The 26322-nt window shown below is 45.9% G+C and overlaps 1 protein-coding gene across 2 annotated transcripts in view; it reads left to right on the forward strand.

Annotated features, from left to right (window-relative positions):
• The window catches only part of BCAR3 (BCAR3 adaptor protein, NSP family member), a 221552-nt gene that overhangs the window by 64674 nt on the left and 130556 nt on the right, over positions 1-26322 (forward strand). Inside the window, exon 1 of one of the 2 annotated variants that reach the window (XM_070367658.1) lies at positions 3314-3433. The exons of the other annotated variant lie outside the window; for it this stretch is intronic. The gene's annotated coding sequence lies outside the window, so the exon portion shown is untranslated. Of the gene's footprint in view, positions 1-3313; positions 3434-26322 lie in introns of those variants that run through there. 2 annotated transcript variants of the gene reach the window in all.

Below are 26322 nucleotides of genomic sequence, written 5' to 3' on the forward strand. Positions count from 1 at the left end.
CTGTTTTTCCATCGAAGTTGTCTTCTTTTCCCTCTTTCCATCTCTAGTCCAGGAAGTTCTCCCCTCCCTCCTCCTTGCTGTTCTGGGGGGAATTGGGAGGACCCCACAGAGGGAGTGGGCTCTGGGCTCTGGGAGCCTCTGCAAACACCGGCACAGACACAGCCGCGCTCCACTGAAGCGCAAGGGACCCGTTTTAAGACAAAGTGTGTGTCACAGCACTGGTGCCGGCTCAAAACCACTTTCCGGTTAGGCAGATTCATTGGTCTCTGTTTCCCTTGAGTGTGCTTTGAACAGACCACAGACTGGGAGGATCAGAAAGAAGGGGAAAGAGAGGCGGCTGTAAATCAGCGTGGCCTCTCCAACTCTCCGGGTCAGAAAGCAGGTCCTGCTGAAAGGACAAGGAAAACAGCCTCACCTTGGGGAAGGCCTGGTGTTACCTCATGTGCCTCCCAGTTGGGGGCCCTCAGGAAGCCTGTGACAGCCCTCATCCCTTCCTTCTCCCTGGCTTTGAACCAGCTGCTCTTGGAAGGAAAAAGCTCTGACTTCATGCGGGCTCCCCAGCCTCCCTTTTCTCTAAACACAAGGAGGACTTTTTCTCAGGTGATTGTCTCTCTCCTCCTAGTGATTCTTTTCCTTTCCTTCTCCAAATGTGCAATCAGTTCTCCTGACCCCTGTTTTAATAAGCTTAAAAGCTGATCCTCCACAAACATCAACAGAGAGCATCTATTTGGGTGTTGTAATCACTGCCAGCTCTCACTGAAAAATAGAACAGCCTGCCAGTCTCTCCTGCCTGTGCTCTGGGCACAGCCCTGGGAGGAGCCAGTACAGTCCCAGGACCCCATGTTTTCTTGGAAAGAAGTAATTCCAGCTAGTTCAGGTGTTTAAAGGATTACTGCAATGATCTTTCTCATGTGGGTTTCAACATGGTCTGTGAATAAAGTAAGTTACCCAAGGGACTTTATGGTGGTGACATTGCACAGATAGAAGAGGGAACTGAAACAAGTTTCTTTTTTAAAAAAGATAAACTTTTTATTTTGTATTGGGGTATAGTCAATTAACAGGCTTCCCAGATGGCTGGTGGTAAAGAACCCTCCTGCCAATGCAGGAGATGTAAGAGACTCAAGTTCGATCCCTGAGTCAGGAAGATTTCCTGGAGGAGGGCATGGCGATGCACTCCAGTATTCTCGCCTGGAGAATCCCGTGAACAGAGGAGCCTGGAGGGTAACAGTCCAAGGGTTACAAAGAGTCAGACACAACTGAAGTGACTTAGCAGGCACACATAGTTGATTAAAAATGTTGTGATAATTTCAGGTGAATAGCAAAGGGACTCATCGATACATACACGTGTATCCATTCTCTCCTAAATGCCCCTTCCATCCAGGCTGCCACATAACAATGAGTAGAGTTCCATGTGCCATAGTGTAAGTCCTTGTTGGTTATCCATTTTAAATATAGCAGGGGTACATGTCCGTTCCAAACTCCCTAACTATCCCTCCCCTTGCCCCATCCTTCCTCCTGGCAACCATAAGTTCATTCTCTAAGTCTGTGTGAGTCTTGAAACAGGTTTCTGTCTGTCAGAAGTTTCATTTAGCCAGCATGATTTCAGAAACTAGCATTTTGCATTTTTCACAGTTCTTTACACCTCCTGAGAGTAATCAGATGCTAGGTAAGAAAATTTATGAGCTAGAAATGTGGAAATGAAAGACATCATGACAGCTTGCCCAGGACCCAGTGTTGGTTGGGCTCGGGCAGGGAACGTGTGAAACTGCAAGTGTTCCTGGGGGACTGGATACAGCCAGGTCTTGGAAGTGACGTTAAGATGGTCTTTGGAGTCATCCTGCTGCCTGTCCTTTGACACACAGAGGGTTCACTTTCGCATTAGTCCCATCCGTCAGAGCCCAAATCCAGCTTGTCTGGGGATTTTCATTGTTTTGAAAGCCCCTGGAGCAGGATGAGAAGTGGCTTGGGGACAGAGCCGAGAAGGCAGCTCATTGCTGAAGGTCACGGTTCAGGGAGTAGTTCTTATTCTTTTCTCCATGCAAGTTCTACACAAGTGAGCAGTAAAAAGAGATGCTTATCTGCTTCCTTTATTTTAGCAGGCCCCGAAGTTCCGTTTCCTTCTTGAAACCTCTGACTCAATGGCTGGAGGAATGCTCCCCCACCCCACCCCACCCCATCCTGTCTACTCATGCAGTTCTCCCTTCTCGAGCCACCTTGCAAAGCATGCTTGATTCACTGTGTCTACATACTGCAATTTCCTTCTTTGTTTATGTTATTTATGTGAGTTGGTCACCTGTTGTGTAGGTAAGATTTAAATCTGGCTGTGTTGGTACGGTCAGTTTTTATTATTGCTATTCCCAGAAGGAAAATAGTATTTATAGACATGGATAAGTGTGAGATGTTATTATTTTTTCCTTTTTGATGGTAACACTTTGCTAATCATTAAAGCATGTGGTGGTGGTCATGTCTCAGCCTCAACTTTGAATGATCTGGGCTAGGGAACTATCAGAATCAGTACCATGATCATCATTTTAAAGCATGATCACTTATTCTGGATTATGTACATCTACTATGTTTGAATAAGTGTTGTTGTAACTACTGAATAGTTTGTTTTCGAATTACTTTTATTACTAAAATAACACACAGAACACTCATATTTTAAGACAGAAAAGCACCCTTTTAGTATATGTATATTCACTATATTTTTCACTATATATAGATTTATTTTCTTCTCAATAATAATGGTATACTGCGGTTTTTTTAGTGTCTGTCATTTCACTTAGTAATAGATCATGAATATAGTTCACAGTTCTTTTATAATAGAGATTTAGAATACTGTGTGGTATTCCATTATATTGACTTTATATAATCAATCCCCTGTTATTGAAATTTACTTTTTAAACACCTATTTAAGTACTTACTATGTGTCAGTCACAGCCTATCCCCATTTTACAGATGAAGAACCTGAGATTAAGTAATTTGTCCCAAAGTAAGTGGTGGAGCCAGTTTCAAACTCGGTTTAGCTGCTAATCACATTTTACTGGCCTCCCTCTACCTCTACTGAAAGGTCAAGACCTTCTTTACCTGGCAGAAAGGCTCAATCTATATAAAGTGGTTCTGGAAAAAAAAAAAAAAAGGAACTGCTGTCCTGTGAGTCACTGTTACTTAGAATGATATCAGCTGTTGAGACCACATGCAAAGAGGCATTGGGGTGGCATGAGCCGTGCGAGCCCAGCAGCCTGGAGAGGTGCCCTCAGGAGAGACCGCAGACCCGGGTCCCCCCAGCTTGCTACCTGCGGCAGTCATCCTCCGGCAGAACAAAGCAAGCGGCCTGGCCTCGCCTGCGCCATGTGACCGTCCCCGCACCAGACCGAGAAGGCTAAGGAGCAGCTGCTCCTGACCAAACCCAGCCAGGGAGAAGGGCACAGGCAAGGTAGGAAGGAGCCCAGTGGCTGCCACTCTGCCCCAGAGCACTGGCAGCGCTGAGCCAGCAGAACTGTGGCCTGGGCTACGGGGAGGTGTCAGTCCAGCCTAGGAAGCAGCCTCTGGGGCAGCGTCTGGAGTGTAGGAGAATCTCCTGACTCACCCACAGAGGCTCCGGGGCGGTTGTTTCCTGGGTGATTCTGGATCCTTAGTCATCATCACCTTGAGACTGGGCTTTGGGCTTTGGCCACATTTTCTCCTATCCTCTCCTTGCCAGTGATGATCATCTGATGTCATAGCCAGCAAGGATAGTTGTTCTGTTTTACTTCTTTAATTCTACTTGTTTCATTCTACAACAGCACTGTGAGATAGAACAATATTTAGCAATAATGAAGAACTGATGCTTTTGAACTGTGGTGTTGGAGAAGACTCTTAAGAGTCCCTTGGACTGCAAGGAGATCCAACCAGTCCAATCTAAAGGAGACCAGTCCTGGGTGTTCTTTGGAAGGAATGATGCTAAAGCTGAAACTCCAGTACTTTGGCCACCTCATGCGAAGAGTTGACTCATTGGAAAAGACTCTGATGCTGGGAGGGATTGGGGCAGGAGGAGAAGGGGACGACAGAGGATGAGATGGCTGGATGGCGTCACTGACTTGATGGATGTGAGTTTGAGTGAACTCCAGGAGTTGGTGTTGGACAGGGAGGACTGGCGTGCTGCAATTCATGGGGTCGCAAAGAGTCAGACATAACTGAGTAACTGAACTGATCTTCATTTTAGGGATAAAGAAGGGGAGCTGCTGAGAACTTAGCCAAACTGACACAGGAGAAAGGGTCTTAGGTATGGGGAATCACAGGGCTGTGACCTAGACCTCAACTGTGCCCCAAATGGGCCACCACACTCTGGACCTCAGAAGGCAACTGTGGCTGGAAGGGAAATACAAGTTGACCCCTCATGCTCCCCTTAATCCCATCTCTTCTGAGAAGAGAAAGAGGAAGCAATAGGGGGTTTTCCTGATAGTCCAATGGTTAAGACTTCACCTTCTAATGCAGGGGGTGTGGGTTCTATCCCTGGTTGAGGATCTAAGATCCACATGCCGTGGGGGGCCAAAAAATCAAAACATAAAACAGAAGCAATATTGTAACAAATACAGTAAAGACTTTATAAGGTCATCTGTCACACACGAACCCCACACCTTGAGTTCCCACCCAAGGCAAGACTCCACCTTCTTCTCCTATCTGTAGCAGCAACCCTGGTGGAGCCAGGACCAACTTCCCTGTTTAGGAAGATGGTTGGCTTAATTGACAACAATCTAAAGAATACAGGAAAGAATCTTTAAGTGGAATTAGGGAAGACTTGCAAAAACTGGCTCTCCTACTGCTAAATGATTATTGGGGTGTGTCTAATGTGTTCTGGGTTTTTTGAAATGAAGCATTATTTTTTATGACCAAGTCCTTGAAGATAAACACCCTCCCAAAAAAATAAGTGCAGTGTTCACTAGGCTTTAAAAGATACAAAGAATTGCTGCCATCCTAGTTGGAGACACAGTGACGGTATCTCTGGATTGATGCAGTAAACCCCTCTGCAGTCTATTCTCTTTGCTATGAGCAGACCAAGTGCTCAAAGAAGCAATAAATCAAGTCACTGTCCTGCCTAAGAACTTGTGATGACTTCCCATGACCCCCAGGTAGGGTCCCAACCCCTCTCAGGGAGTTCCTAACCAGCCCAAGTCTCTGTGGAGAGGCTGAGCGCCCCACGGCCATGCTGCCCAGTGCAAATCCCAGCCCCAGCCCCTCAGAAGTTGTGTGACTTTTGCTAATGTGTCTACTTCTCTGTGTCTGTGTTATCATCTGTGAAAGGAGGCTAATAGAACCAACCTCATGGATGCCTGGCACACACTCAGTGGCCACCAGCTGTTTGTATTATTACTTTTGACCTCACTATTCTCCATTCTTCCCACCCTCCAGCCCATTACACTCCGTCCCACCCACCTCCTTTCTGTTCCTTGAATTTGCCAAACTCACTCCAACGTTTGGACCTTTGCCTGGAACTCTCTGCCCACTGCTCCACCCCCACCCAGGTCTGTGGGCTATTAGTTCTCATTTGGGGGTTTCAACTCAAGGTACCTCCTCAGAGAGGGCTTCCCTGACCACCCAGACGAAATCAGCCCAGTCACTCAAGTTTATCGCTGTCCTGTGGGCATTCCTGGAGAAGGCAATGGCACACCACTGCACTACTCTTGCCTGCAAAATCCCATGAATGGAGGAGCCTGGAAGGCTGCAGTCCATGGGGTCGCTGAGGGTTGGACATGACTGAGCGACTTCACTTTCACTTTTCACGTTCATGCATTGGAAAATGAAATGGCAACCCACTCCAGTGTTCTTGCCTGGAGAATCCCAGGGACGGGGGAGCCTGGTGGGCTGCCGTCTATGGGGTTGCACAGAGTTGGACGTGACTGAAGTGACTTAGCAGCAGTGGGCATAACTGCAATGATGGAAATGTTCTGTATCTGTACCACTAGCTGCTATCCTCATGTGGCTCTCCAGGACTTGAAATGTGGCTAGTGTGAACTGGAGAACTGAATATTTAATTTAATTTCATTCTAATCAGTTTGGACTTAAATGTAAATAACCACATGTAATTAATGGCTGCCATACTGGACAGTATAGTGCTGGCCTTACCTAACTTCATGACCTTCTGAGCATTCATCGCTCCCTGAAATTACCTTGCTGGTCCCTTGCCTGCTGTTTATGGTCTGATTCCCCAACTAGAGCGTGCACTCAGTGAAAGTGGGGGTCTTGCCTTGTTACTGCTATGTCGCTACATGCCAAGGAAAAGTGTCTGGTTCTTTGTTGGGGCTCATGAAGTTTTGTTGAATGAATGAATGAATGCACATATAAAAGTACTTTGTAAACCATAATGCATTATATAAATGTAGTATGTATTATCATTATATGTACATATAATAGGAAAGTGTGTGTAGGTGTTCACCTTTTTAAAAAGTCCCCAGCATGTGCACTCATATACACACATGCAAAACTGACCTTTAAAAAATGAATAATTTTTAAAAGTAGTTTTCTTATTTTATGAATGTATTCTTTATCTCTCTAAATAAGATCCCTCACCACAAGATTGCATGTGTAACCTTCCCTGCCTCTAGTAAGTAGAAGACGGCTTGACCTGACCAAAATTCCACTTCTTCATCACTTCTAAGCTGCTATGGCAGGCACACCTGTGAGTTCTTCAGTCTGGCGCCGGCCTCAGCGGCCAGCCCTGGACCACAGAGAGCAGGATGCTTCTTGGAGCCCTGGGCCTGTTTGCTTCGCAGAGACCAAGGCTCTGGGCTTGATGGCAATCAGCCCTAAAGCCTCTGAAGTGCATGGGTAGCTGCCACTGTGACTCTAATGAAAAGGTGAGGATTCCCAAGGGGACTGCAGTATTCTTGAAATTAGAAACAAGACGGGAGCAGACCCTCTCCTTCCTGTGGGAGTAGCTAGAGCAGAAGTGCTGAAATATGATGCCCAGGGCTTCTGGTAGGGCTGGAACCAGCCCAGTTCCATGCCACTGGCTGGTGTGAGGTTTCCAGAGAGGGCCCAGGCTGTGATCTGACTTCCGTCTTGATGAAGCATCGTGGCCCATGGCTGCCTCCAAGGGAACACTACAGCTGAAGCTGCAGAGTCAAATCATGGACAGGGCACGTCATTGCTCCATCAGGCAGGATCTGGGCCTGAACCTGGAAACTCCATGGGCTTCTGGAGGGCCTGGTGGCCACAGGGGCTACTTTCATTGCTCAAAACCAGGTGCTGGGTCCGAGAACCAGGTCAGCTGGCTTTAAGAAGCTGGCCATGCCCTCCCCTGCCCTCAGGCCTGAGCTGATAAGTTGACAGCACAAAAGGGAGACCGTTAAACTGCAGTTGTTTTTCAAGACTTTCTGGCCCATGTGCTTGGATTTCTTGCAACATTCTCCCTCCCTACATAAAATCTGTCCCATCCCTCAACCTTCCTGCATACACCACTCTATCTAGACTCATACTTTCCTACTTGCCTCCTATACCATCAAACAGGATGCTTGGACAGTGTGAAGGAAGCATTAGCCTGGGTTCAGCTTCAGGAAGGCATCTGTCACAGTGACATGGGTATGTGGGCGTGGATGTGCGTGGGGATGGGATGTGCACAAGGCTGTGTGTGTTGTGTGGGCGTGGATGTGCGTGGGGGTGGGATATGCACAAGGCATGTGTTTTGGCCCTAAGACTCTCCACCATGACAGTGTTTCTCCCCGGATTCAGGTGGATGGGTCGATACCTTTAGGAAGGTGAGGCTCCTTTTGTGGATAAAGTGGTGTGTCCACTGCTCGCCCCACCCCAAACCACAGGTTCGTGCCTTTTCTGGGATCTTCACCCAGCCCCTTTCCTGGGTCAGGTCCCACCCTGCCCCTGCCAGTGACTCGGCTGCTCTCAGAGGAGAAGACGGCGATGGGGCAGATATCAGTTAGATGACTAGTGGCTCAGCAACACAGGAAGTGGTTCTTTTGCCTCAGACACCCACTACCTGCTTGGTGAGTCACCAGGAGAATGTTGGCCTCCAGGGCAGCCCTCTGTGTCCCTGTCCTGCAGGGCCAGTAGACACAGAAAAGAGAGGCAAATGCATCTTTGGAAAGAAGCCCTGGGGCTGGCCCAGAACATGGGCATGAGTGGAGCAAAACAGGTCACTAATGTCAAATAGGTACCCACCCCCCACCCCACCCCCTCACCCCCACCATGGTCCTGCCCAACCACATTCTGCCCTGTGCTGCCCAGTCTGTACCGCATCATTTTTGTGAATGGCTTTATATTATGTTGTTTCTTATAACTGTTCATTTTAAAAAATCTTTTTGTGAAGACGTGTCTCATGCATGGAATCTGTGGGGCTTTCCTATTGCCTACCTGACCAGACACATATGTGGGAGATAGTGGCCATCAGGGATGGGCCTTCGAGTTTCTTTTATTCCAGTGGTGGGAACTTGTGGCCAAGGGGTAGCCTGTCACTCAGGGATCTTCCTCTGCTCTGAAAGGCATATTTTGGGTCAGGCCCCCTAAGGGAAGCTCCGTAAAGGGCCCTAGTGACCGTGGACAACACATCCTATGAGCTTCTTTCAAAGAATGTGAAGGATCCCACGAGGCCAGTTATTTTTATGGTTCTTCAGCACCTGCAAGGGCCAGGCCCCGTGCTTGACTCTTCCCCGTTATTGTGTCTAATTCTCAAGGGCCTGTCTAGGATGTGAGTGCTCTTGGCATCTCCATTTTACACAGGGATGCTGTGGACCAGAGAAGGGCATAGCAATCTGTGAGGTCACACAACCTCTAGTGGCAGGACCTGTCCTCAAGCCCAAGTCTGAAACTGACTCTGAAGGCTGCACTAGTACCCACCACTCTGTCTGCCTCCCCCTGATTGCTGTCCACCACCAGACCCCCACACCCTCGCCTCCGAGGCTGCTTCCCTTCCCAAAAGTCCTGAGCATCAAAATCCCCTCCACCGACGTAACTTCCTGTGGAATCTGCTGAGAAGATTGCTCCCGACTGTGTCCATTTGTTCTCCACAGGAGGATCCTGTAGGGGAAAGATTATCAAAATATTTGCTGGCCTTGCAGGAGACTCTTTGAGTCGTTGCCTAGCCCCACTGGATGTGGGAAGTGCCACCATCCCTCCTGGCTTCTGTTTGTATCCGGCTGCTGAGCAGGGGAGAGGGGAGCAATATTTAGCTTTCCGTGAGCCCATCAGGGATGCTCAAGTGCAGTACAGATGTTGGACAGATAATAGACATTTAAGAATTTTATGGTTCGGAGCACTATGTGGGATCTAAATCTGAGCTGAGTGAAGTGCAGTTAGCATACAGCTGAAGTCCTGGGTGCTCAGAGCCCCTGGTTGGTGGCATGAGCCCTGGTTCTCCCTCAGAAGATCCAGCATCTTGCCTGGCTCTGCACTTGGGCTTGTTTCTTCACCCCTGAAATGAGGTTGAGGGCAGCGAGAAGAAACAGTCTTTGGAGGTAGGGCAGCCTGTAGGAACCAGGCTGTGTGCGTTTGATTCCAAAGCCTCATCGTAAGAGCTGGGAGACTTTGGGCAAGCGCTGACACCTCTCTGGGTCTCGGTTTCCTTGTTTGTACTCTGAGGATTAAATGGGTCTCTACGTAATGTCCCTGGAACAGTGCTTGGCTGTTACATAATAAGCTCTCAGTAAACATGGCTATTACTCTTTACAGCCCCTTCCTGCTCTCACATTTCATTAACTCAACTGTGGGTTTTGGCAATTGTTCCCTAAGAAATGATGTTTTGACTGAGCAGTGGGTTGAGAAGCTAGCTGGAGGTAAAGAAATTTCTTCCTTGTTGGCTCACATGTAATTAACTCAAGAATTCTATCCATTCCTCCCCCTCACAAGGTATGGCTTTAATGCAATGATTTTACCTATGTAAAAATCCTTGTCATGGGGAAGAAGCAAGAAATGAAATGTCCCCTGAGAATGTTCTGAAATTATGAATGGGAAGGAAATCCTAGGGGGATATGCTTTAGTTGCTAAAGCAAAACTCCTCAAGCTTATTTCAGTTCCTTTTCCCTATTTTGAATTTCTCTCTCCTCAAGGGAGGATCTTTGCAGGTGACATACTATGGGTGAAAAAAAAAAAAAACCCACGTGTCAGAGTCAGACAGACCAGGAAATTCAGATTGGATCCCTAGAGACTCCTAGCTGGCCAGGGTGATTTCTTCTGTCTGAAGCAAAGTTTCTTCATCTATAAATGGAGATGATATTTATTTTATAGGGTTGTTGGAGAATTAAATATGACCATGTATGCACAGCATCAAAAAGCTAGAGGTGCAGAAAAACTAATTCCCCTACTCTAGCCTCCTCTCCACATCTGTGCCCAAGAGGCTCCTTAACTTGCATGTCTCCTTCTGTCCCAAGACGAAAAGGCAGGAGGCAACCCCCAGGCTCTCTTACGTTGTGTGCTGTTAGCTTTCAGAATGAGGCTGTAATCCTGTAAGTTCCCCTGGCAGGTTACCACCCATGGAGTGAGAACCAAAAGTAGATGCTGTTAAGGTAAAGCTGTAAACAAGAGAGGAACAAAGTGGGAAACTCAGCAACCCCTTCTCACTTTTGGCGTTCAGTCACAAGCTGGTGGCCTTGTCTCCAGTCGAGGGCTCCACTAACAGCAGAAAGAAGTGGTCACAGGTGGAGTTCAGGAGACTGCCTATCTTTACCAGGTGTCCTCCAGCCTGCTCAGGAATGGGGCATTAGGGTTTAGGTGGCGGGGGCCACAGTCTGAATATGCTGATCTTTCCCCTGGCCATGGGGGCCTTGGATGACTGGAGATGGGTAGGAAGGAGTGGGGTGATGGGGAGGGGGTGACAAGGAGAAGGACACAACCATGAGGCTGGGCAATATCTCAGTGGGCTGAAATTCTGAGCTCCCCACTAGGAGGGTCCCTTGGGCTCCCCAAACCTCTCTTTACCAGGTGTTCTCCAGCCTGCTCAGGAATGGAACATTAGAGTTTCGGTGGCTAGGGCCACAGTCATGAATATACCAAACTCTTATCATTTCTGCCAGGTCCTGAGTTATTCTGGCCATCACCTAAGCTGTTTCACTACTGTTATCAATGTCTTCTCCATTAGGGCTGCTGCAATCCCAAACAAACCGTTTTTGCAAGCTAAAAACAAGGACCTCCTTGTCTAAGAAAATGTCATTCTATACCAGGACACACAACTTGGCAAGTGGGTGCACAGGCTGGATTTCAGGCCTCATTTACGGCTTCATCTGAGCAACCTTGTGAACAGCCTGCACAACTGCACATGGCAGCCCTATTTTCCATGCTCTGCTTTAATGATCTGGATTGGCCATGCTGCTTCTGTTGCCTCCTCTGAACTCATTGCTCCTGACTCTGCTGTAACCCTCCCCTTAGCATGGCTGGCTTTTGACAGGCTGCAAAAGAGAGACTGGCACTGTCAGCTTTTCCAGCCTCCTCTGTGGAAGGAGCTGTGACCCCTGACTAGGGCCAGGCCAGAGGACACTTGAAGGGCTCCACAGACTCCAATTCAACACTCTTCTCTCTGACATTATTCGGCACTCAAGGCCCAGCAGTATTATATACCCCATATCCCATAACAGTGTGAATCCCCTGCTTATTCAAGGAGCTTCTGCAGAAGTTGAAGTCAGCATCCGCTTCCACTGTGTTCAAGGGAGTACACTCTGGAGCTCTGAGAATTCCAGCATTGGTCCAGCCGCTTCACTTTTCTTCCCAGAGGGCCAGCAGATTGGCTTGTAAATAGACCTCCTAAAGGCTTACTCTGACATCTCAGGATTCCTGAGGAGGGCAGGTATGTTGGCAGGATACTCCCAGCATACATAATCACAGTATTCCCTCACCAGTGACCTGGCCCTTAGGGTTTAAGGTGCTCTGAAAACATGGTGTTTTATGATTCCATCTTCCTCTACTTTATACTCATGGTCCCTGCCAGAATATCTGGACCACCTGTTAGCCATGAATGGTTCAAAGCCAAGTTTCTGGAAACTGTGCCAATAGCCAGGAGAGGCCACTCTCTTTAAGGAGCAGGGATAAAGGTGGGCTGACTCCTGGGTGGTCCTCCTGCTTCACTCTGAGAGGCAGTGGGAGGAGAAGGTTGGCTTCAGACACATTCACAGGTGCAAGGAAGAGCCAGCTCTCAGTTACTATGGTAACAACTAGGGCTGGAGGGAGGTTGTAAACCTGTAAAACTATCCTCAAACTTTCTTTCCACAGTTAGCAGTTGAGTTTGCCAATGTAATCTGGTAAGCATAGAGTGTTAGAGGAATACTTTCAAGGATCACTAACCCTGCCAAACAGAACCAAAAACTTTGATGATGCCTGGGCTGAGGGCAGAGGGTGGGGTGAAAGCTGGTTAGATAAAGGAAGGACGAAATTGTGAGCATTGACATGGAGGCATGGAATAAACTGATGAGTTCAGGAGAGCCATCCTGGATAGTTTGGACTTCAACTTGTGGGTGACGAGAAGCTCCTGAGGGGCTTTACGTGATGGAGAGATGGGATGAGGCTGTATTTTAGATATGTCACTCAGATGACTGAGTGGAAGACTGACTGGAAGAGGGCAGGATGAGAAGGAGAGAGACCAGCTGGGAGATGATGCCCAGGTGAGAGAGAGTGAGGACCTTGACTGGAGACATGATGGGGAGAAGGAGAGGAGGGCATGAATCTGAGGACTAGTTAGGCATGAAATCCTCAGAACTCGGTGAGTGGTTGGCTGTGTATTGTGGGGGTGTGCGGATGGAGAGAAATGAATACCAGGATGTCTTCCAGGGTTCTAGCTTGGGCAACCAGATGAATGGAAGTATCATCCTGACACATGAAAATACAAAAGGAGGAGGCCCCGGCTTTTTGGTTAGTTAGGTTTGGGAAGTGCTATATTGAACTGAATTTTGAACTGTCCATGCCATAATCAGCACTTCACAGGCACAAGAAGCAGGTTGCATTAAGACTATGAAAGTGCACGTGATGACCAGAAAGAGTAGGCTGAGCTCGGGACCTGGCCACATCCACTTTCAAGGTGGCTGGAGAAAGAGGACCAGCAAAGAAGACTGACTGGGAACTGCGGAAGATGTGGGAAGAGAATCAGGGGAAAATGGTGTCTCAGAGGTCAAGGGAGTAGAAAGATTCATGAAAAATGGAGTAGTCATGAATGTCTGCTTAGCAAAAAGTTCAATTACACAATGTCTGAATCGTGTCCACTGGATCATGTACGTTGTAAATCATTGTCAGCCTCAGGGAGAGCAATTTCACTGGAAGGCCTGGGGCAGAGACAACTGCAGAGCCTTTGGTGAAAGGAAGGAGAGAAACAAGATGGTAGATGGCAGAGGAAATGAAGCACAGGTGCAGGTTGCTGGGGCTGAGAGGTCGTGTCCTTTGGGCCTCAGAGGTGTTATCACAGGACAGGAGTGGGCGGTTTTGAGGACTGTAGCCAGCTCTAGCATAAACAGGGGGAGGACAGTCAAGGTTTCCCAAACGTGCCTGATCAAAAGGACACATGAGATTTTGTTAAACATGGGGTCTCCTGGTCTCCACCTGGATCTTTCTAATCCAGATCTCTAGGGGAAGGAGCTGGGAATCTGCATGGTCAAATTTCCCAGGTGATTCTTATGATGATCAGGCAAGTTTGAGAACACTGATATCAGGGCAGGAAAGAGGAGTTTAGAGAAGATTGGATGGAGGAGAGGTTTGGAAGACACCCTGGGAAGGGAGCAGGGAGAGATGGGCCAGGCAAGAGGAGAGCCCTGGAGAGAGGTGAAGGAGAGGATTCATGTCAGGAGGGCTCACATTTGGGATGCTGAGCAAGGATCTACCTGGGGAGCTCTACCTTGAAAGAAGTATAGCAGACTCAGTTTCTGGTATCCTGGTGGGGAGACAGAACAGTGTGCTCTGAAACATGTGTGGGTCTGGGTTTGGATCATCTCTCCTCTGAAGAGTTGTCTCAGATGTAAATAGGGTGGTTGAAACTTGAATCAACTCATTGGCCTTGCTTCCTTTGACTGGCCGTCCTGTCCATCTTTCTATGCCCTTATTGTCTGGCTCTCAGGTCCCGAGAGCAGATGGTCAGTACTTGTCATCTGGGTTTCAAAGCAAAAGTGCTCTATTAAGTTACCTCATCTCTGTTTCCAAACAGAATCAGTAAACAGTCCATTCTAAAAAGGGGTTTACACCATCCCCCAAACTTCATGGGCTTAGCTAATTCTCTGAGAACTGGGGAGGGTCCCCTTTTCTCCTCTTTGTGCAGGGCAGCTGGAGTCTGGGACCGTAAGTGGAATCGACAGCCACTGGTGTGGTACCACCCTCTCCTCCATTCTTTGCATAGCCCGACCCTGAAACTCCCCAGGGAGCCAGGTGAGCTTGAAGTAGCCAGTAGTGGAAGGAGAGACTTGAACTTTAGAACCCTGTCAAATCTATATTCCTCTAATACTTTCTGGACATGTGACTGTGGGCAACTTAACCTCAATTTCCTCATCTGTAAAGTAGGGTCATAATACTAACTCAGGGCACTGCCATGAGGATCGAATGGGCAAACCACACAGAGATGCCAGTTGTAGGAACTCAAGCAGTGGGCAGGGCTGGCCACCATCAGTCACTATAGATGACACTCTACACTGAGCCCAGAGCAAATGGGAGAGGGCAGTGTGGGAGAGGCAAGGGAGCTTGCAGGGGGGTGGGTCGGGGGAGGGTCCCTGGAGTTCCTGTTGAGTAGTTTCTGTCCCTGCTGCTGCTGCTAAGTCGCTTCAGTTGTGTCCAACTCTGTACGACCCCATAGATGGCAGCCCACCAGGCTCCCCCGTCCCTGGGATTCTACAGGCAAGAACACTGGAGTGCGTTGCCATTTCCTTCTCCAATGCATGAAAGTGAAAAGTGAAAGTGAAGTCGCTCAGTTGTGTCTGACTCTTAGCGACCCCATGGACTGCAGCCCACCAGGCTCCTCCCTCCATGGGATTTTCCAGGCAAGAGTACTGGAGTGGGGTGCCATTGCCTTCTTCGGTTTCTGTCCCTAGTAATTGTCAAATCATTACTGTATAGTCTGTGTTGACAGAAGCATTTTACTTGTCCTTTATTTTCTCTTTGTGACCAAAGATGGTAACAGTATATTATTATTTCTTTATAAATTACCTCCAGGTCGGGAACCACCTGATCTGCTGTCCCCAATACTTATGTTCTGTGGGACACTCTCTAAGGTGTTCGTTAGCAGTATACTCTGAACAAAAAAACAGAAGCCGTAAGTCTAATCAGCTGGAGCACATCCCCAAGGAAGGCCAACATGACTCAGTGCAGAGTATGCAAGGATTATTCACTAATTTCCTTCCATGTGGTGCATTTGTCACTGCCTGGTCACACTGTGAGGAAGTGCGCCTGTCACACCCTCCAAGTTCATGAGCCCTGAGACAGACAGGGTCACATGGAGGGTACACGGGGGCTTGAACTTCCTGGAAATGCTGACAACTGAGATGTCCCACTCCCATTCAGACGGGTCTTTCCAGCGGGAGGAGATTAGGCTGCACATGGTCTTAGCCTGCCTCAGCCTCAAACAGGGAAAAGGAATTGTCCCCAGTTGCCCAGGGATGCCCAGGATGACAGCTGACACCTCTGCTGTGGGAGGTTGCTGAGCCAGGCCTTTGCACGTGTCATCTGGGAGGCTGGTTAGTGCACGGGTTCTGAGCCTGTAGGTCCGGAGTGGAGCCGAGATCAGGATTTCTGACAAGCTCCCAGGAATGGTGAGGCTGCTGCTCCCTGACCACTCAGGGCAGGAAATGCTCAAAGACTCGCCATACACCTGTGACCCGTCTATGTGGTTTCCTGCCATGGTATATTCAAGAGTGCATGGAGGCCCAGACTGTGGACCCCAACTCACTGAAGACTCCCACCCACCCGCATCCTGTGTCTGAAAGTCCGTTGAGAATCCAGTTCACAAATATCTACTGGGTACCTCCTACCAAGTGCTGGGCAATGTGTTCAAGTCTTACCCCATCCCAGAGAGCTTGCTTCTTTCAAGTGTCACACCTCTATCCCCCAGCATTCTCAAGCCATTCAACCCAAACTCATGATGGGAGGTGATGTAGGCAGTGAAGTCAGAGAGTCCAGTCAAGGGCCCTCCACGTCTTAGCCATGTGAACTTGGCTAATTTCTCTGCCTCTGTATTCTCACCTGTGAAATGGGTTTACTAACTTTTTCCTCTCTGTGTTGCTAAAAGGATGGATTGAGATGTGGTAAAGCACTTAATCTAGTGCTAGGAAACATAGCTGTTACCATCAAAATTTTTAAAAATTTATTTTTAATTGAAGGACAATTGCTTTGCAATATTGTGTTGGTTTCTGCCATACATCAGCATGAGTCAGCCATCGGCATACATATGTCTCCTCCATCTTGAACCTCCCTCCCACCCTATCCCACCCTTCTAGGTTGTCACAGAGCACCGAGTTTGAGCTCCCTGTGTCATACAGCAAATTCCTGCCTGCTTATCATTGCAGTTTAGGCTCTTTTCTCCCATAGAACATGTGGTGATCTACTCCTCAATGTCGACTCTTATGCTAATTCCAGGGCACTTTGCTGTTGTTGTTCAGTCGTTCAGTCCTGTCCTACTCTTTGCAACCCCAGGGACTGCAGCAAACCAGGCTTCCCTGTCCTTCACCATCTCCTGGAGCTTGCTCAAAGTCATGTCCATTGAGTCAGTGATGCCTTCCAACCATCTCATCCTCTGTTGTCCCCTTTTCCTCCTGCCCTTAATCTTTCCCAGCATCAGAGTCTTTTCCAATGAGTCAACTCTTCACATGATGTGGCCAAAGTATTGGAGTTTCAGCTTTAGCATCAGTCCTTCCAATGAACACCCAGGACTGATCTCCTTTAGGATGGGCTGGTTGGATCTCCTTGCAGCTCAAGGGACTCTCGAGAGTCTTCTCCAACACCACAGTTCAAAAGCATCAATTCACTGGCATTAAAGCTTCGTTATGGTCCAACTCTTGCATCCATACATGGCTACTGGAAAAACCATAGCTTTAACTAGACAGACCTTTGTTGGCAAAGTAATGTCTCTGCTTCTTAATACACTGTCTAGGCTTGTCATAGCTTTTCTTCCAAGGAGCTTGACTGTGTTCTATTTGGTGACCTCGATACTGTCAACAGGACCATCAAAGGAATTCCAAATGGTCACCACCTAAGATGTGCCCCACACCAACCGAGTGGGGTAGGGAGAGAGGATGTTGGGGAGGGACGGGTTCATATGAGGAGGGAATCAGAGAAAAGAAAAGGACCAGATGTATGACCTCAGCCAATTTTCCAATTTGCTGTCCCAGCTGCTCTGCCTCTGGGGTACAGAGGTACCTCACTACTGATAATGCAGTACCACTGGCTGTAAATAATTTATTTAAAAAATAAACTGATAGACATAAGCTTGTCCTTATCATAACAACACTTTTACACATCCAAGGGATTTTTAAAATTTTTATTGTAATGTTTCATCATGGCGTTTTCCCAGCATACACAAAAGTAGAGACAAAAGCATCACAAACCCCAGCTGTAATATTTATCCATATTTTAGTAACCAAAAGGTGTCTTGAGTGAAAGAGAAAGTTGTGGAATCACACCTTATACCCTGGGCTCAAACACCGTAGGCATTCAAATGGGAGTAAGTTATGCAATGTTAATGTCTAGCTGGAAAAAAGGTTGAGAACTCTTCCTCTTTCTGATCCACTTCCCCACTTGCTCTCCCTTCTCTCTGGAGACTTGTAATGACCCCGACCTCCCAGGGATTGGTTGAGACTAAAAAATGGGTGGTGGGCTTGGAGCCTCACAAGAGGAGAGAACAGTTCCTCCTCGGCTCCTGCCTGACCTCTGGTGCTTTGGGAAAATAGGGAAGGATCAGGATGAAGCTAGAGGCAGATGCTGAAGCTGAAACTCCAATACTTTGGCCACCTGATGGGAAGAACTGACTCATTTGAAAAGACCTTGATGCTGGGAGAGATTGAAGATGAGAGGAGACGAGGACGACAGAGGATGAGATGGCATCACCGACTCAATGAACATGTGTTTGAGTAAACTCCGGGAGTTGGTGATGGACAGGAAGGCCTGGCATGCTGCAGTCCAAGGGGTCGCAAAGAGTCGGACACGACTGAGCGACTGAACTGAGAGGCAGAGCTGAGAGCCTGATGGCTCAGGGCTGGACTGTGCTCTGGACCCTCAGCCGGCTTCCTGCAGCCACCTGCCTGCAGCCCCCTGCCTCCTCCACAATGGCTTGTGTCCCTTTTGTAGAACGACTGCTGTTCAGATAAGGACCCTAAACAGCAGAGTAAAAGGGGCAGGGTAATCTGCCCCTGGGCTGTGTGGACCCCACCCACAGGGGGTTTGTCACACTTGTCATCCCTGAAGTGTAGGGAGGCCATTTCCCACCCTCAGCAACAGCCGCACTGGAATGGGTGGGGCGTTCCCCCGGTGGTACTGTTCCTCCCAGACTCATCACTTTTCTAGCACATTTCTTCTGAGAAACTGTGATCACCACTTCCCAACAGGGTGTCCCCACAGCAACTCAGATGGTTGTTGTTGCTGTTGTTGTTGAGTTGGATCCAGCTCGTTTTGACCCCAGGGACTGTAGCATGCCGGGTTTCCCTGTCCTTCACTGTCTCCTGGAGTTTACTTAAACTCATGAACATAGAGTCAGTGATGCTATCTAATTCAGGCAGTGGGATCTGTGAAAAGACGGTCGACGTGGAATTAGAAAGGCTAAATTTCAGTCCTGGCTCTATTATTTAATTGGCTTGGTGACTTTGGGCAAATTCCTGAACCTTAATACCCTTATTCTAAAAATGGAATGATGACATTTTACCCTAGAATGATTTTGAAACTCACCTAAATACTGTTAATTTTGTTTTCTTAACTGGACTGGCTGTAGGCCAAACTGTGAAGTGTTAATTCAGCACTTTTCAAGTTCTGGGTCTGAGCCCAGCTCCCTGCGTGTTCCCAACCCCTCCTTCTCCACTTACCTCTAAAGCACCAGATGCTGCCAGGCAGCCAATCAAGAAAACAGCCAATTAAATTAACATACAGTAAAGGGCTGATCATTTAAGCTTAATAGAGGAAATAGTCTGTGTTTGTCAAGTACTTGCTAAATGCCTGGCACTAAACATATTTTGTGTAGTTCTCAAAGTGGTCTCCTGAGTTATGTGACGATCTCATCTCCATTTTACAAATGGAGAAAATGACCCAGAAGTAAGACACTTGCTAAGAATCACACAGTTAACCAGCAGAAACTGGGATTCAGGTGTGTCTGCCTCTAAAAGCAGTGCTATTTACCTGTTTGTTTATGTCATCTTTTTGAGGCACTATAATCTAGCGATTAAGAGCACGAAGTCTGAGCCAACTGGCGTGGGTTCAAAGCTCAACACCTTTATATATCTCTGTGTGACCCGGGCAAGGACTGAGTCCTTATCTGTAGAAAGGGTTAAGAAAGTGCCCTCTCACAGGATTATTATAGAATTAAATTGGTGAATATACATAAAGCTGTTAGAAAAGTACTTGACACATAGTAGTGTATGTATTAGTTGTTCAGTCCTGTCCAGACTCTTTGCAACCCCATGGACTGTAGCCCACCAGGCTCCTAAATGGAATTACCTGTCCATGGAATTCTCCAGGCAAGAATATGGAAGTGGTAGCCATTCCCTTCTCCGGGGAATCTTCCTGACCCAAGGATTGAACCTGGGTCTCCTGTATTGCTGGTGGATTCACTGTCTGAGCCACCAGTAGAAATTATTTTTAATTATGAAAGAAATCAGTGCTCATTGGAAAAAATGCAAACAGATTAGGATAGCATAAAGGAAAAAGCAAAGTTCCCTCTCACTTTTCTGTCCATTTAACCCCTCAGTATGATGGGAGGAAATTCTTACATATGTTTTGTACATGTAGACACATAATCCCCACACAAATTCATTATTTTTATATTAATGAGGCAATTTGCTTTTTTCACTTAACATTTCACAGGTATCATTCTGTGTCAGTACCTATAGAATTACCTCATTCTTATCAGCTGCATAGTATGGGCATGCTACAATTTAGGCGTTCCTCTGCAGATAACCATTTTTTTTTTAACTGCACATAATGCTGCTGTGAATATCTTCCTGTGTACAGATGAGTGAGCATTTCTGCAGGACAGATTCCTAGAAGTAGAATCCCTTGGCAAAGTGCACATTTACAGCCTGGGTTCTATTAAGTCATCCATTAAGGATTAACATTGCTTTACAAAAAGAGCATGGCAGAGGTCAGTGCCTAACACAAAGGAATTAGCAACTAATGATAGAGTTTTAAGTGATAAGATTGCTAGGAAGATTTTTTTTTAATAAGATGGCAGATGTGAGTGTCTCAGCCATGTCTCACACACCGTGCTCCTAGGCTGAAGCCCACTCATCTGGAGGGCCAACTTTGCTCTCACAGGTTGAATGAGGACATCCAAGTAAGTCAGGTTTTCCCATCAGCCTGACTTCTCCTGTGTAGGGGAGCTGGTAGGCGTCATACTCCCTTCATCTCTCTGACTGTCCGGGTTCCTTCTTCTGCACTAGAACACAGCTGGCAGGGCTCACTTCTACTTGCCATTGGGCAGTCTGCAGCCTCTAAACTGAGCCCTTCCTGTTGTAACTCAAGAGGGCAGCCAGGTGGCCATTGCACCAGGTCACACATACGTTTGTTTCCTCTTTCTTTGTTTCCACAGTAAAGCATTTCTTCTTCAAAACTCCTCTCCTTTATTTTCACCAGCATCTGTCCCCCAGTACTTTCCATCTCTCCCTTCTCTGTTTCTCCACAGCACAGGGAACCTCTATCACAGCCAATCCTGCTCTCTGTACCTGTCCTGTATTCCCCTCAAGGACAGAAGTTCCGGTTGATGTACTCATCTGCATATCATGCTGGGTTGGTGATGATTTCCATATGGTAGGGCTCAATGAATTGGTCTTCTAAGTGACATTTTCAATAATAAAAATAATACATGCTTACTTAAGAAAAAATGGAAAGCGGGAGCTATGTGTGTGTGTATTCAGTCGCTCAGTTGTGTCTGACTCTCTGACCCCATGGACTGTAGCTCACCAGGCTCCTCTGTCTGTGGGATTTCCCAGGCAAGATTACTGAAGTGGGTTGCATTCCCTTCTCTAGGGGATCTTCCCAACCCAGAAATCAAATCTGCATCTTCTGCATTGCAGGCAAATTCTTTACCATCTGAACCACCAGGGAAGTCTGGAGCTGTGTAAATAAGAACATTAAAATCATCTGGAATTCCATAATTATCCACAGGCATTTTAGATCATTTTCTTCCAAATATTGCCTAAGTTGAGAAGCTAATTAATGCAAAACTTGTCATCAAATTAAGGAAGTCACTGGGGATGAGGGTCCAAGTTCCATGAACTGGTGGTTCAAATATGTGCCTTATATAGACAATGAGCCTGTGTTATCAAGAACTCCATCTTTTTTTCTCTCATTCCTTCATTCAGTAAGTATTTATTGAGGATCTATTGAACTGTAGTCCTCCTACAGTGACTTTTCTAGCTGATATGACTGGGCATTTATGGCCATCATATAGGCCTCTTGAAAGCTGAGTTGACTTCTCTGCTTGGAAGACTGGGATTCCCATGACACCAGGCCCGTGGCTAGCTCTTCATGGGCCAGGAGCCTAGAGGATAAGAATTCTGAAAGTACCATAGCATTTTCTCCTCTGGTCTATGTCAGAGCTGCCCCTTCTTTGGGACAGTGGTTTATAGTATAGTAACCTCAGGGAGAAGGCAATGGCAACCCACTCCAGTACTCTTGCCTGGAAAATCCCATGGACGGAGGAGCCTGGTAGGCTGCAGTCCATGGGGTCGCTAAGAGTCAGACACGACTGAACGACTTGACTTTCACTTTTCACTTTCATGCATTGGAGAAGGAAATGGCAACCCACTCCAGTGTTCTTGCCTGGAGAATCCCAGGGACGGGGGAGCCTGGTGGGCTGCCATCTCAGGGGTCGAACACAGTCGGACACGACTGAAGCGACTTAGCAGCAGCAGCAGCAGCAACCTCAGGGAATTCTCAGTTTCTCTGTCTGTGATTGTTCAAGTTCAGATCTTCTGTATGACCTTCATCAGTGATACACTAAGCATCTGTTGTTCCTTACTTGTTACCATGTGGAGCTGAGTAAAGCTTAAATTTTAGGAGTTATTCTTCTTTTAAGTGCATTTTGCCCAATGCCTGCTCCAGCTACCTGTTAACTAATGATGTTACAGGGTGAGGCTCAACAAATTACTTTGTGGCAGGTGGTGATCAATGCCTGGGTAAGTGCTCCCTGACAAAGCCTTGCGCATTGCCCGAAGTCATCAGCTCCATTTCATTGGTTATGTTGTCCTTTCATATGTCTCTTTGGTTAAAGCAGCCCAGGGTTTTGCTGTCTAAACATTAATGTGGAAGCTGACTGTACACTTAAAGAAGTTTGAATCCTCAAATTGTCTATAGCACAGCCCACATCCATGACATTACATTATTTAGCTTTAGGGAGCTTTATGATGTAATACCAAAGACAAAAGGACGAAGGGTCTAGAGGCCTGGAGCTCATTCATTCATTCAGTAAATATCTCCTGCCTGCCAATTATGGGCTTCCCTAGTGGCTCAGCGGTAAAGAATCTGCCTACAAGACAGGAGACCCAGGTTTGATCCCTGGGTCAGGAAGATCCCCTGGAGAAGGGAATGGCAACCCACTTCAGTATTCTTGCCTGGAGAATTCCATGGACAGAAGAGCCTAGTGGAATACCATCTGTGGGGTTGCAAAGAGTCGGATACAACTAAGTGACTAATACACACAGACAAATTATGTGCTCCAAACTAGGACCAAAGTAAAAGCAAAACCAGGCATAGATCTTAGAGACTATAGAGCAAGAGATGTTAAACAAAAATAAACGTGTAATTATGAACTGTGACAAATTCTGGGAAGGAAAGAAGACTGTAAGACACACACAATCTAGGAATCTGCCCTGCTTTGGGTTTCAGAGAAGGTTTCCCAGAGAATAGAACATATGAACTGGTTATTTGATTTCATGGGGCCTCAGTCTTCTCATCAGTAACATGGGGATAATATTACCCCCTTTGACTCAGAGACATTGAGGGAAGAATGATGTATGTGAAAGACTGAAAAATGCTCAGTGCCCCTATGAGTAAGCGTGTTGCCCTCCAGTCAGAGGCAGCTGTTCCCTGGCTTCTCTATATCTGTCATCAAGCCAGGCATTACTCAGGCACTCAGCCAGCAGACCTTTGATCATTGTTCTTCACTCTGCCAGGCAGCTGGGGTCGGATAGACCTGGGGTTAGCCTAGGTTCTTCCACTTACATCTAGAGTGAATTTGGGTTAAGTCACTTAACTTCTTCACTTTTCTCATTTGTGAAATAGGGGCAATAATAGTACCAATTCACAGCTTAAATTTTGTAAAGCACTTAGCATAGTTCTTGGGTTATAGTTACTCCTAAAACAATTGTAGCTACTGTTACTGTCATTGTTCTCCTTGCTGATTATTAACTCTTGCCAATTATTTATTGGTAATAACTTTGGCCCTTAACTTTCATTTCCACTGTCATCAGCCAGGTCAAAACTCTTGTTGTGTGACAATTGGCTGTTGCCATGGACTTCTAATTAGTGTCCCACCTTGGCTCTCACTTCTCTAGTTCATTCCATATGGCTTCTGGAATAAGCTTCCTAAAATAACGTTGCTTTACATATATCAATTTTTTCTTTAATATCATCATTGAAAAAATATTCACAGTTCATACCACAAAGAGCTAATATGGAAGGGTGTCCTGTAAAAATAATAAAAAGACCTACAAATGGATAGAAAAGTGAAAGTGCAGATTCCAAAAAGGAAAAACAAGTAGCTACTCAACATGAGTACTTATTATGAGACCTGAAAATTTAAATTGCACTAAAATTCACATTTTACTTATCAGATTGGCAAAAATTCAAAAATTAATACCTTCTGAAAAGGATGTGGAGAAATAGACATTTTCTTATATTGCTGGGGTGTATAAACTCCTATAATCCCTGTGGAAGGCAACTTGGTATCACTTATCAACATTACAAAAGCACATACCTTTTGACTTGCAATTTTACCTCTGGAAACTTATCTTAGAGATATACATATTGATACTATATATAAAAGATTATTCATTGCAGTATTGTTTGTAATAGGAAAGGACTGGAAACAAGCTAAATGTCCATCAATACAGCATTGATTGAATAAAGTATAGTACAATATATCTCTTCAAAGGGATACCATGCACTAGTATGGGGAAATCTGCAAGATATATTAAGTGAAAAAAAGAAAGTGTAGAACTATGGATATAGTATGTTACTTTTTGTGTAGGAGTGAGGAATAATACACACACTTAGAGAAACTGGGTCAGGCACACGTTTTAAAAGCAGTTGTTACCTATGGTGGGAGGGGGACTGGCTGATGGGAGAAAGAGTTAAGAAGGGAACTTTTCACTGCATACCATTTCATGTATATATAATGGTGTGTATGAGATTACATATATATACACAGATAGATATATGTGTGTGTATATATATAAAATCTGTGTAACAAGAATCATATTACCTAATCAAAAGGTTATATTAAAAATACTCCCATTACTCATTCATTAATGTATTGAGCACCCACTATGTGCTAGGCACTGGAGATACAAATGTGGAAGTAGTTGTGATGTGATGGAAAGACCACTGAACTTGAAGTTAAAATATCTGATTCAAATCCTGACTTTGTTTCTCACTAGCTATGGCTCAGCACATAGTAGACACACATCAAATGTTTGTTGAATGAATTTATGGTTGAAACTACTTAATCTTTCTGAATCTGTTTCCCTCCATATGGTGGTGGTGGTGGTGGTTTGGTCGCTAAGTCCTGTCCGACTCTTGCGACCCCATGGACTGTAGCCTGCCAGGCTCCTCTGCCCATGGGATTCTCCAGGCAAGAATACTGGAGTGGGTTGCTATTGCCTTCTCCATTCCTTCCATATAAATGTTATCTAATGATAGAGATGCCTCCTATGTCACAGAGGTACTATGATCGGATGTGTCATCAGACCTAGTAATAGTTGAAGAGAACCATCATATGCTAGGCACTTTGACATCTATTATTTCCTTGACTCCTAACATTTATTTGCTCATTCACTCCTGAAGAAATAGTGGGTCTGGGAGGAACAGTGACTCGCCTAAGGCCTCTTGGGTGTGAGTTGTCTTCTAGTCTTTGTTACTACCTTGTCATGATGCTTCATTAGTAGAATTTTTACCCAATGTAGGTGCTTAGGGAATTTTGAAAATCAGGAAAAACCAAAGTTTTACCACTGTTCTCAGTGACACTTCAGAGTAGCAGAAAGTCAGTAAATGCATTTCTAATAATTCAGTTTAGAAGTATACCAGCTGGTCTGTTTGACATTCACTGCACCAAATACTTTGGGAAAATCTAACAAAAATTAAAAGTTTATGCTTCTAATGAGGTAGGAAAGATAAAGACTAACCCACAAAAACACCCATAAGGGAAAGATAGAAACTGATTCTTGAAGATGCTGCACTTAGAATTTTGCAGATTCGCCAATGGCTTGTCCTCAAAGGAATGAAAATGATATAAAGTATACCAACATGGCACAATTTAAAAAACATTTTTATTGAAAGAAAACATATGGACAGAGCAGTGTACAAATCAATTTTTATAAAATGAGAGATACTTAATTTTTATTAAATAGGACATGTCTATGCAACCAGCACTTGGATCAAGAGAGGGAATATTACCAGCACCCAGAGCACCTCTGGGTTCCCCTTCTATCACTACACACCCCTCAAGATAACCACTGTCTTCACCCTTAACACCATAGATATATTCTGTTTTTGAAGTTTACATATACCCATTTGTGTCTAGTTTCTTTCACTCAACATCACACACTAAGAGTCACGCATCTTGTTGAGTGTAGACACAGTTCATTCATCCTTATAGGAATCCATAGTTTTTCTTTCTTCTATTAATGGACATTTGAGTTGTTTCTCTTGGGCTCTTATAAAGAGAAATGCTATAAACACTTTTAAACATGTCTTTTGGTGAATAGTGTATGTATCTCTGTTGGGTATATAAGGAAGGAGCTAGGTCAAACACTTATGTAGAAGATAATGCCAAACAGGTCTCTTAAATGTTATACAAAGTTCTCTAATTTTAGGTATTCTGGTGGGTGTGAAGGGAGATCACAGCACAACCTCAAGTTGCATTTCTGAGATGAGCTGAGAACCTTTTCGTATGTTTTTTGACTTTTTGAGAAATAACTTTATCCCCGCTTGCAAAATGCCTGTTGAAATATTCTGCTTATTTTC

This window comes from Bos mutus, chromosome 3 (assembly GCF_027580195.1).
Source record: "Bos mutus isolate GX-2022 chromosome 3, NWIPB_WYAK_1.1, whole genome shotgun sequence".
In the NCBI taxonomy this organism is placed as follows: domain Eukaryota; kingdom Metazoa; phylum Chordata; class Mammalia; order Artiodactyla; family Bovidae; genus Bos; species Bos mutus.